We start from the raw sequence: 12,787 nt of genomic DNA on the forward strand, positions 1-12,787 counted from the left end.
ATCCTTTATCATCCAACTTTTTACTATTAAGGTCGTTTACAGTTTTTGCTGCTTCATCAGCATTTTTCAAAATTTCGAGAACTGGTTCGCAGTTTAGGGTGTTTTTCAGAAATTTCTCATTCAAAGGATGTAAGTCTTGGAGGTAGACGTTGTGTGTATATGTAATTGTTGATGTAGACATTCTGTGAGGTTTCAAAATACTGATTGCTGATTCTCAATAATTGGTATGGCAATTCTTGTTATAAGGTACGAATGAGTATATGATAGGGTTTCGATAATTATAATGATTTTTTTTTTTTGGAAAGTCAAAGATCAGTGAAGTTGTTGGTAAGTTTATTGCTAATGTGGTGAATATAAACGATTCCCCGGTAACGTTGGCGAAAGGGCAACGTATCTATCGAGGTTATAATAAGACTGTTTTGATTGAGAAGTCAAAGTTGACTTGCTGGAGCTGTGACAAAACTGTCTATTTTGAAACGGAATTGAAAAGTTATTTTAGCTAGTAAATGACAAAGGGTCTAACACGGATACGTGTCGAACTATGACTTGGGTTTTGAGAGTTTTTCAGGTGTATAACTGTGGGTAACATGTGGTTAGATCATCATCTCGATTGTTCCTTAGTTGAAGTGTCTTCAGGAATTTCGAAGGGTTTGAGCACATATTGTAATCGTTAATACATATGATGTTCTAACACAGTTTTGAAGTCAAAGTATAGCTTTGAAAGATATAGGAATCTAAGAGTGATGATACTGGTTATATTTCGAATTGAATTATGCGATTTCAAAATCAGAATATGTAATTGAATTTGAATGAGTATGATTGTTTTGATTTATATGAAAGAATGGATATTGTTGTGAAAGTAGGGAGTATAGTTGATGATTGCTGAATCAGTTTCGAAAAATGTAATATATTAATTGTGAATTTATATATCTCTCGGGTATTACCTACCTGTTAAAAATTTTCACAATTAATATTTTGTACAAAAGAAGTTTATTACAGTCTTTATGAAAATATATGTGTATATTTTCTTTAGATGTAATATAGATTTAATGAGTTAATATTAAATTAAACTTATTTGTTTTATGGTTGGAACTAGAATTGAGTAATCCCTAAAACTTTATAAACTGCATAAGTATTTCTTCAATAATATTGAAATTATGAATCATTACTTTGTTTTTTGTTGGTTTTCGTGAAATTCTTGTGAACTTCGCAAGGTACGAATGATGTTATTTGAAAAGTTTCGAATACATTGATGATGAAAGTGTAAAATCAAACATATATTCGAATAATACACTTGATTTATTATGAATTGGATTTTTATTGAATTGAGACAGAGATTGTAATTAACGATGGTTAAGTTGCGGATGAAGGACGTACATCATTGCATATTTGTAATATGAATTAACTGAGTAGTTAAGATTCACACATAATAGCTTAGTACGGGAAGATTTATTATGGTTTAAAAATTTATACATATAAAATTTACATATAAATCTTTCGATTGGAAATGATTCGTAATGATGTCCACAATGATTCTTGAACTGACAGAGTTTGTGATGTTACAGGTGCTGTTGATTCTGACGATACTGTCGGCACTGACTGTGTTGATGATGCTACGGTCCTGCTGATGATGTTGGTAAAACAATTCTAGCTTGTAAATCGTACACCATTTTCGATCAAAGTTTCTACTCTACCATCTCCGTTCACTCATTCGATTTACGGTCAGAATTAAATAATCTCTAAGATTTTGGAGATTACATAACTGCCGCAGAGATATCTTTTCAATGAAGTTTATGAATTAATACTTCATCGTTTGTTGTTGTTGATATTCCTGGATATTTACAGGGCGTATGATGTTGATGTTTAAGATACAGATTGTGATGTTGCGGTGTGGAATGTGGATGTTGTTGTTAGTGGTGGTGATGGTACCGTTGGTGTTGCTGATGGTGGTACTGTTTATGCTGCTGGTGCTGCTGCTGGTGTTTGTAACCTTTGCACCATATTCTCCAAAGCCACTACCCGAGCGCGAAGCTCGTTGACTTCTTCTATTACACCGGGGTGATTGTCGGTTCGGACGAGCGGATAAATAAAATCTAGAATTTGGTGTAGTATGTAATCGTGACGAGATACTCTAGAAATAAGAGAGAAAATGGTGTTTCGGATAGGTTCGCCGGTAAGTGCTTCAGGTTCTTCGCCAAGAGGGCAATGTGGTGGATGGAAGGGATCACCTTCTTCTTGTCTCCAATGATTAAGGAGGCTACGAACCCATCCCAAATTCATCCAGAATAGATGATGACTAATTGGTTGATCCATTCCGGTCACACTGCTTTCGGAACTTGAGTGGGATTCCATTTCGGAATCCGAGGGACTTAAACTAATAACGAATTCCATTTCGTACGATTGAATAAAGAATTTTTCGATATGAAATAATTTTCCGGCTATCGGGTGGTATTCTAATTATATAGAGCAAAAGGTTTCGTAGATTACGGAGGAATTTACGGAATATGTCACGCAAAATTTACAGTAACAGATACGCTAAGATATGAATTAGCAGATACGCTAAGATATGAATTTTGTCTATACACTATTCATGCAATCAATGCAATAAGATGTGTCTAGACTAAGAATGATAAGCAGGTAATTTCCGACAAGAATGATGAGAAAAACTTTTGAAATGCAGACACGGTCGAAGTCCAGACTCACTAATGCATCCTAACGACTATCAGTTAGGCACACTAATGCAGACCTGGTTCGCTAAGACCACCGCTCTGATACCAACTGAAAGGACCCGTTCATATACATTATAAACGATTCACAATAGTTGATTACATCGCGAGGTATTTGACCTCTATATGATACATTTTACAAACATTGCATTCGTTTTTAAAAGACAAACTTTCTTTACAATGAAAGTTGACGGCATGCACACCATTTCATAATACATCCAACTATAATTGGCTTAATAATAATATTGATGAACTCAATGACTCGAATGCAACGTCTTTCAAAATATGCCATGAATAACTCCAAGTAATATCCTTAAAATGAGCTAATGCACAGCGGAAGATTTCTTTAATACCTGAGAATAAACATGCTTTAAAGTGTCAACCAAAAGGTTGGTGAGTTCATAGGTTTATCATAACAATCATTTCAACATATTAATAGACCCCAAGATTTCCGTTTATAAATATATGTACACTCGCAAGTGTATAAAAGTATTCTATAAGTTGTAGGCACCCGGTAACAAGCCCTAACGTTCATGTTTTACCCTCTAAAGTACACCAGATCAGGTGTGTTTAATATAACCTCGAAGTACTAAAGCATCCCATAGTCAGGATGGGGTTTGTCAGGCCCAATAGATCTATCTTTAGGATTCGCGCCTACCGTACATAGACAAGTAGTTTAATGTTACCAAGCTAAGGGTATATTTCTGGTTTAAACCCACGTAGAATTAGTTTTAGTACTTGTGTCTATTTCGTAAAACATTTATAAAACAGCGCATGTATTCTCAGCCCAAAAATATATGTTGCAAAAGCAATTAAAAAGGGAGCAAATGAAACTCACAATACTGTATTTCGTAGTAAAAATACATATAATGTCATTTAACAAGTGCAAGGTTGGCCTCGGATTCACGAACGTATCAATATTGGGATTCAATATTGCAGGAAAGTACGTAGACGCAACGGAGATGATAAACACTAGATTGACCTCACGAGAATACCCATGAACCATACCCATCACCTCCATAGCTATAACCCATAATTTCCTTAGTTTCGACTCACTCAAAAAAACTATTTTGAAATCACTCAGACAGTACTCCGTCGTAATATTTTATGTATACTAATAATATCTTGAAATAATACAGAGCAAAAATATATATATATATATATATATATATATATATATATATATATATATATATATATATATATATATATATATATATATATATATATATATATATATATATATATATATATATATATATATATATATATATATATAACTCGATTGAGAGAGTTTAGAGAAATATATTTTCAAGTTTCTATGAAATAATGAAACCTATTGAATTCTATTTATAATAGATTTTTGAATTATTAAAGTGAATTATTAAAGTATGAATTATTAAAGTGAATTATTAAAGTATGAATTATTAAAGTGAATTATTAAAGTATGAATTATTAAAGTGAATTATTAAAGTATGAATTATTAATGTGAATTATTAAAGTATGAATTATTAAAGTGAATTATTAAAGTATGAATTATTAAAGTGAATTATTAAAGTGTGAATTATTAAAGTGAATTATTAAAGTATGAATTATTAAAGTGAATTATTAAAGTGTGAATTATTAAAGTGAATTATTAAAGTTAAAGTAAAGTAAAAGTAAAGTAAAGGTAAAGTTAAAGTATAGTAAAAGTATAAAAAACTATGTATGTATAATACGCGTATAAATATATATAATATTAATTTAAATCGTTATATATATTTAATGAAATAAAATATAAATATCGTTATATTTATTATACTGGTTAAGTAATGAGTTGTCAAAAGTGATTCTAGATATTTATAAAAGTTATATAAGTTTTAATAATAAAATTCTTTTTAAACTGAAAACGTCTTTGTACGTTTGAAAATAGATTAATAGAATATTATGGAAACCAATTCTCCACTAACTTTTGTCTAACTTTTGTAAATGACACTTTTTGTTTTTATTTATAAATAGCTTTATAAATTATTCTGAATATCGTTAAGATGAATAGATTTTCTCAAATCATAGTGGACCTCTCAACAGAGACTTGTAATCATAATTCAATGTTTCTGATAATTCAATCATTTAATATATTTTTTTTCGTTGAAAATCATATTGAAACAAATACGTTCGTGTAAAGTATTATACGTTTAATACTTTATTAATATTCTCAAGTTATAATATATATATACATATACATATCTATTTATATATAACGGTTCGTGAATCGTCGAAATTTGGTCGAGGTTATAATGAATGTATGAACACAGTTTAAAATTCTTGAGATTTAACTTAACAAACTTTGCTTATCGTGTCGGAATAATATAAAGATTAAAGTTTAAATTTGGTCGGAAATTTCCGGGTCATCACACAAATCACTCCACAACAAGATATTCCTTAAGAGGAAACTTTATGCGCTACGCATGAATGAATCTACTTCAGTTAATGAGCACATTAATTATTTGAATACTCTATTTTCTCAACTCGCTTCATTAAGTTGCAATATAGAGCCAAAAGAACGTGCTGAACTTTTACTTCAGAGTCTACCTGATTCGTATGATCAACTCATTATTAACTTAACCAATAGTGTTCTCTCGGAGTATCTAGTCTATGATGAAGTTGCGGCTGCTATTCTAGAAGAAGAAAATCGGCGCAATAACAAGGAGGACAAACAGGCCGGTTCACGACAAGTGGAGGCCTTATTGGTGTCAGGAGGGAGATCAACGGAACGTGGCCCAAGTGGGAGTCACAATCATGGTAAACCAAAGTCTAAAAAGAAGAAGACCTATACATGCTACAATTGTGGCAAGAAAGGTCACCTGAAGAAGGATTGTCGGAGTTTAAATAACTCAAATCCTCAAGGAAATATTACAAGCACTTCAGATGATGGGACTGCTTTGGTTAGTGAGGCAGTGGTAGTAAATGAAGGCAGAAAGACATTTGTTGATGTCTGGTTATTTGACGCGGGAGCTACTTTTCACATGACCCCTAGAAGAGAATGGTTCAAACAATATGAACGTATCTCAGGAGGATCTGTATACAGTTGCAATGATCATGAACTAAAGATCATTGGAATTGGAGACATCGTTTTGAAGATGCACGATAGTACAGTTCGTACTATTCAAGGTGTACGACACGTGGAGGGTTTGAAGAAGAACTTATTGTATTTAGGACAAAAGGATGATCTTGGTTGTAAGATGGTGATACATTAGAAGATCATGAAAATCACGAAAGGCGCGGTTGTACTTATGAAAGGAGAAAAGGTGGGTGCTAATTTATACATTCTGAAAGGCGAGACGGTATATGAAGCGGAAGCATCTGTAGCTTCGAATAGTTCAAGTGATAAAGTTGCTATGACATGGCATCAAAAGCTTGGACACATGTATGAACAAGGTATGAAGATTCTTGTTGAAAGAAATCTTATTCCTGGTCTTACAAAGGTATCACTACCTTTCTGTGAGCATTGTGTAATCAGCAAGCAGCATCGCCTGAAGTTTAACACATCAAATTCTAGAAGTAAATTAGTTCTGGAATTGGTTCACTCTGATGTGTGACAATCACCAGTTCAATCCCTAGGAGGAGCAAAGTATTTTGTATCATTTATTGATGATTACACTAGGAGATGTTGGGTGTACCCAATCAAGAGGAAAGCAGATGTGTTTGAAGTTTTCAAAGTTTACAAAGCGCGGGTTGAACTTGAAACTGGTAAAAATATCAAGTGTTTAAGGACTGATAATGGAGGAGAATACACTGGTGATGAATTTGATAAGTTCTGCAAACAAGAAGGTATCAAAAGGCAGTTCACGACGGCATACACTCCTCAACAAAATGGAGTGGCAGAGCGGATGAACAAAACCTTGTTAGATAGAACGAGGGCGATGTTGGCAACTGCAAGCTTGGGAAAATCATTCTGGGCAGAAGCAGTAAGTACTGCCTGTTACGTGATAAATCTGTCACCATCAACTGCAATTGAGTTGAAATCGCTGATGGAAATGTGGACTGGAAAAACCAGTTGATTATTCTGACCTTCATGTATTTGGAAGTCCTGTGTACGCAATGTACAATTCTCAAAGAACGACAAAGTTGGATCCGAAGTCCAGAAAGTGTTTGTTCTTGGGGTATGCTGATGGAGTTAAGGGGTATCGCTTGTGGGACCCCACTGCCCACAAAGTAGTCATCAGCAGAGATGTTGTCTTTACAGAAGACAAAGATCTTGAAGATGTTAGCACTTCAAAAGAAAATATACCAATACAGGTGGGTAATGAATTTCATAAAGATTCTTCTGAAGCAGTACCAGAGCACGATGAAAATCAAGTAGTCGTTGATGAAGCTCCAGCGACTCGTATTTCTAATCGGGAAAGGAAACGCCCAGGGTGGTACTCAGATTATATTATGGAAAGCAATGTTGCATATTGTCTTCTAACAGAGGAAGGAGAGCCAACAACTTTTCGCGAGGCACTGAATCATTCAGATGCATCTCAGTGGATGATGACTATGCAGGAAGAAATTGAAGCTCTTCATAAAAATAAAACATGGGAACTTGTGCCATTGCCGAAAGGTAGAAAACCTATTAGAAATAAATGGGTGTATAAGATCAAGCGAAATGACGATGATCAAGTGGAGCGGTATCGTGCAAGACTGGTGGGTAAAGGATATGCTCAAAAAGAAGGTACGGACTTTAATGAAATATTTTCTCATGTGGTTCGACTTACAACAATTCGAGTAGTTCTAGCGATGTGTGCTACATTTGATTTGCATCTAGAGCAGCTAGATGTGAAAACTGCATTTCTTCACGGAAATCTGGAAGAAGAAATTTATATGCTTCAACCAGAAGGTTTTGAACTACAAGGAAAAAAGAACTTGGTTTGCAGGTTAAAGAAATCTCTGTATGGTCTCAAACAGGCGCCAAGATGTTGGTACAAGAGATTTGATTCTTTCATAATGAGCCTTGAATATAACAGACTTTATGCAGATCCTTGTGCATATTTCAAGAGGTTTGGGGACAATGATTTTTTCATTTTGCTGTTATATGTAGACGACATGTTGGTTGCAGACCCCAACAAAGATCGTATTAATAAGCTGAAGGCTCAATTGGCTAGGGAGTTTGAAATGAAAGACTTGGGTGCCGCAAACAAGATTCTAGGGATGCAAATTCACCAAGACAGAGATAATAGGAAGATTTGGCTTTCTCAAAAGAATTATTTGAAGAAAATCTTAGAGTGTTTCAATATGCAAGATAGTAAGCCAATCTCAACCCCACTTCGTACTTATCTCAAGTTATCCTCCGTTATGTGTCCTAGCAGTGAAGACGAGAGGAAGGAGATGTCTCGAGTACCGTATGCATCAGCAGTGGGAAGTTTAATGTTCGCAATGATATGTACAAGACCAGACATTGCACATGCAGTGGGAGTAGTTAGTCGGTACATGGCGAATCCTGGTAAAGAGCATTGGAATGCGGTAAAGAGGATCCTTAAATACATCAAGGGAACCTTAGATGTTGCATTATGTTATGGGGAGCCGAAATTTATTGTCAAAGGGTTTGTTGATTCAGATTATGCAGGTGATATCGATAAAAGTAAATCTACCACTCATATGTTTTCACACTTTGTGGTGGAATAGTAAGCTGTGTTTCAAAACTTCAGTCAGTTGTGGCGACGTCAACAACAGAGGCAGAATATGTAGCAGCTACTAAAGAGGCAGTATGGTTGAAGATGTTGTTGGAGGAACTCGGACACAAACAAAAGAATATCACTCTATTTTGTGACAACCAGAGTGCCTTGCATCTTGCAAGGAATCCGACATTTCATTCAAAGACAAAGCATATACGAGTTCAGTATCACTTCGTTCGTGAGAAAGTGGAAGAAGGAACCGTGGATATGCAGAAAATTCATACTGATAAAAATGTGGCTGATTTTCTAACAAAGTCAATCAATCGTGACAAGTTTATTTGGTGCCGTTCCTCATGCGGCCTAGCGGAAACGTAAGTAACATCATTGGCAAGGAAGGATTATCGTGTAAAGATTGATTGAGTTTTCAATCAAATCTTCAAGTGGGAGATTGTCAAATATGGTGGCTTGGTAGGTGGATTTGTGGTCAAATACTCACATGTATTTGATGGTATATGTGTTGCATGGAAGACTTTTAGTATGGCCGGTGATTTCATGTGATACAAATAAGACTTTCATGCCATTTAAACTTCACCAACCCCATTCTCAATTCTATAAATACAGACATATGATAATTCATTATGTGTCCCAAAAATTACATACTTCTTTCTTTCATGTACTAAAAGATTAAATAGAGAGTTTGTGAGGTTAATCTCCTAATTACAAGAGATATAAAGATTAGTGTTTATCCTTGTAATTAGAGAGAAGTGTAATTCCTATTATTCTTATTCGTGAAACGTTTCTTTCCTTGCCCGTGATTTTTTTTACCCTTTTGGTGTTTTCCATGTTAAATCTCGGTGTCTCTTTATTGTCGCTATTTCAATTATTACTAGCGGTTTGCTATAATTCGGTGTCGCTTTTCTCAACACTCTTCCCCATGTATGCTTTTCTCTCTCCTTTCCTAGTGACTTTCATTTCTCTCTCGTTTAATGGTTCTGTGCATATATGATCTATTATCACTTCATAGGAACTCTACACTTTACAAAGTTTATACAATTCATATCTTGACAGTTTAATTCTTTCAACAAATAAAAGAATTAAAACACATGTGCTCTGCAAAATTTATGTATCTCGGCTATTTATCTAACATTAAGCTACTTTATCTAACAATATTAAGTCAACCTAGTATCGTATATCATAAACACTATATATATGGCTTGAATAGTTTGTAAGCTCGTTGATGTGGGTAGACTCGTTCAAAAACTCATTCAATTAACTCAGAGCTTGTCAAACGTGCTTTTGAAACAAGCTATCCACAAAATTATATTAGTAATTTTAAACTTATACATGTTATAAAAGATGCATATTTAAAACTTAAATAGTATATAACTATAAAGTTGAAAATTTAACTAGTAATCGTTAAATCATATAACTTCTTTTTATCTATAAAGAGATATTTTATATTTTAAGAGCTAAAACGAGCTTAATTGAGCTCGAGTTCGAGCTTTATTGAGTTCGCGCTCAAGCTTAATGGAGCTCAAGTTCTAGTTAAGCGGTGATGAGATTCATGAATGACTTTGGAAATGATAACGTATATATTTAACATGTTAGATATTATCTTTTCGTAAAAAAATAAAATAAAGTAGAAATGAAAGTGGAAGTCAACGTACAAAATACTGTAGTTAAAGTTTGGAGGAGAGGATATAGGACAAAAAAGAGGATGTAAAAATTATAGACGAAAGAGACAAGCATACATATGAAACAATATTTATAAAAAGGTATACACTTTTACAAAATTACAAAAAATGGTACAAACAAGGAAAAAACTCTTGAAAATGAACATTTTAATCTTTCATGTATGGGGAATTTTGACCCAATATTGAACCGAATTGGGTTAAGACGCAAATAAATGTAATTTGTACATAGTAATAAAATAGGTCAATAGCCTCATATAAAAAATGTAACCCACATAATAATACATTTTAATAATAGCAGATAAGGGGTATTGCAATCTAAGGTTGTAATCATAAATAGGCAATTGACTGAACAAACGATTGCAATTCTGTATTATTATGTAACCCACATAATAATACAGTTTAACTGAAGTCAATACCTCTGTGGACGGTTTCAAATATCGAATTTGAAATGTATAAGAATCGGTGTGTGGCAAAAGATTCAAATCATTTTCTGAATACACCTTCAAACATTAACACTGTAATAAAGTCAGGACAAAATCGCTGAAATGGTCCCTGTGGTTTGTACCAAAATGCTGGTTTCGTCCATGTGCTTTTTTTTATGGATTTGGTCCCGGTGGTTTGTAAAAGTTGATGATTTAGTCCCTCTAACTGACGGCCGTCAAAAAATTCTGTTAACTCCAGTCATGTGCCAAACATGTGAGGGTATTTTCGTCTGTTTCTTTTCTTTATTAACAAAATTGTTGAAATCGTCCCTGTAGTTTGTACCATAATTGCTTAAATGGTCCCTGTGATTTCTTCAACTCTTTCTTCCTTTTTTCTACACCTTCTTCTCCACCCAAAAATGATGAACCCTAATATTAAGCATTATTTAATTCACAGCACCTTCAAAATAAATTGCAGGACCCTTAAATTGCATCATCTTTTATCTACCATCAAAGTTCATATTACACAAACCCACTAATCAATCTGCTATTTATCATCAAATTAAAACTCTAAAAAAAATAAAATAAAAAAAAAACTAAATGTTTTCACATATGCAAAATGCACCTGCAACACTGACGAAAGGATTTAATGGATTCCTGTGAGAAGCTTCGGATCCGGTAACAACAGATCTTGTGAAACCCACATTGATTAAACTCTCAAAATTTAGATCTAAGTTCTAAAGTCAAGCACTAATCGAACTCAGCCATCACTGTCGATCGAACTCTGGTACTCGAAAATCATCGTCGTCAGGTGACGGTTCCTGGTATAGTCTGAAACAGAAGCCATAGATCAAGTCTGAAAACAATTTGGTGTAAATTATTATTTTAGATCTAAAAATAGTTTTAGATCTAAAAATTGTTTCAGAACTAAGAATTGATCAAATATAAAAAATTTGTTTCAAATTAAAAATGGAGTGACGGTGTTTCGATGCCAGCGAGGTTCATGAGAGCGTGAGCTTGAGAAAAAGCATAACACATTAACACATTCTTATGAGCTGGGATCTAGTTTTAATTTTGATTTAATCTAATTTTATTTATAATTTTAATTTGGAGTTTAATATATATATATATATATATATATATATATATATATATATATATATATATATATATATATATATATATATATATATATATATATAGATTTATCTGTGTGTGTGTAAAGAAGTCACTGTTATTAAATGTGAATTTAGTCAAAATATTGGGGAAGAAGATAAAGTATAGTTTAGGGTTCATCTTTTTTGGGTGGAGAAGAAGGTTTAGAGAAGAGGAAGAAAGAGTTGAAAAAATCACAGGGACCGTTTAAGCAATTTTGGTACAAACTACAGGGACGATTTCAACAATTTTGTTAATAAAGAAAAGAAACGGATGAAAATACCCTCACATGTTTGGCACATGACTGGAGTTAACGGAATTTTTTGACGGCCGTCAGTCAGAGGGACTAAATCAGCAACTTTTACAAACTACCGGGACCAAATCCATCGAAAAAAAAGCACAGGGACGAAACCAGTATTTTGGTACAAACCACAGGGACGATTTCAGCAATTTTTTCTAAAGTCAGGAAGGTAGGTAATAAACTTACGGTATGTGATTGGTTGATTTCAAACGATGTACAAAAATGATTCGATTTGTATGATATCCCCTAAAATGGAAACTGAATCGATTTGGGTTAATTGATATGGACGATTGAGGATAAGTAGGTAACTTATTGATTAAATGATTAACATCTGAATCGAGAAAAAAAGAAGGAAACGATGATGAAGGTGTTTAGTTGAAAAAATAATTTTAGGGATAACTGCATGTAACCGTGAAGATTTCGGAGAGTTTGACTTGGAATACCTATTTCCAAAATAAATGCAATTAATGAATTAAATGCAATCATATTAATTTATTACTTAATTTAAAATTTAGATTCTATACATCTATCTATCTATGGATACATTATTATAAAGCACAAGAATTAAATCCTACCTGTCATTTTCTAAATTAATTTGATTTAAATAATTTTAGGTATAAAATTCTCAATTAAACTAATCCTACATGTAATTTTATTATCAAACCGAATTAAATATCACATAATTTTAAAATTTATTCCTTAGAATATTATGTATATTATTTCCAAATATAAGTATAATATTTATAAGTTATCGGGAAATATTTTTTTTTTTTTTAGAAAAGCAGCAAGTATATTAAAAAAGAGTACAGGCACAAATACATTTGTATACATTTGGGCCAAGATAGCCCAACATCTA

The sequence above is a fragment of the Rutidosis leptorrhynchoides genome, chromosome 8 (assembly GCF_046630445.1).
Source record: "Rutidosis leptorrhynchoides isolate AG116_Rl617_1_P2 chromosome 8, CSIRO_AGI_Rlap_v1, whole genome shotgun sequence".
NCBI lineage: Eukaryota > Viridiplantae > Streptophyta > Magnoliopsida > Asterales > Asteraceae > Rutidosis > Rutidosis leptorrhynchoides.